The sequence below is a fragment of the Hipposideros armiger genome, unplaced genomic scaffold (genome assembly GCF_001890085.2).
Source record: "Hipposideros armiger isolate ML-2016 unplaced genomic scaffold, ASM189008v1 scaffold_2078, whole genome shotgun sequence".
Classification (NCBI taxonomy): domain Eukaryota; kingdom Metazoa; phylum Chordata; class Mammalia; order Chiroptera; family Hipposideridae; genus Hipposideros; species Hipposideros armiger.
Genome location: NW_017733426.1, coordinates 59,277 through 60,307, shown reverse-complemented (window position 1 = coordinate 60,307; position 1,031 = coordinate 59,277).

Here is a 1,031-nt window from a genome sequence, read left to right as displayed (position 1 = left end):
AATATTGCAATAGATGTAACAAAAGCATTAGACAAAATTCAACATGAATAATAAAGCAACTACATCATCACCAGCTCTAAATAAGTAAGATGCCACTACACGACCACTGGAATGTATAATCAAAAAAAGATCATAAAAAGTATTCATGAGGATATGGAGAAACTGAGCCCTCATACAAAGCTTGTAGAAATGTAAAAATGATGCAGCCACTTTGAAAAACAGTTTGACAGTTTCTTGCAATGTTAAACATAAACTTGAAATACAACGCATCAGTTTTCTGCAAGAGAAATGCAGCACATGGTCACTAAAAGGCACAGCTATACGGGTCATAGCAGCACTATTCATCATTTCGAAAACCTTGAAAAGTCCAAATGTCCATCCAGTAGTGCATGGATAAATAAAATGTGGTATATTCATGCAATACAATACTGTTCAACAATCTCAGATAAAGTACTGACCCATGCTACAAATGGATGATTTGCAAAAACATTATGCTAAGTAAAGGAAGTCAAACAAAAATGATTACATGTTTTATGATCCAGTTTATATGAAATTTCCAGAAAAGACAAATTTTAAAGAGAAGGTAGATTAATGTTTGCCAGGTAAGGGGGAGGTAGTGGAATCTTGTTCAAGTGATGCAAATATAATAAAACTAGATCTGCAGTGAGTGTTGCACGATTTCATATATTTCCAAAAAGTTATCCATAATAAAATTAGAGCTCGATTGCTTTTCTCAAAGAATCACCATCCATGTGCATATAACCAACACACAGGTTGATAAATAGAACTTGCAACTCAGAGCCCTTCTTTGTCACTTACACATAATTCCAATGGTAAATACTTCTAATTTTTAGATCCATAGATTGGGCAAACTTTTTAAAATCATATAAATAGCAACATAGAGTAAGTACTATTTTGTGTCTGCCTTCTTTTAACATTGTGTGAGATGCCTCTGTTGCTATGTATGGCAATAGTTTATCATTTATATTGCTGTAGAGTAATACATTGTATAACTATATCTTTTTTATTTT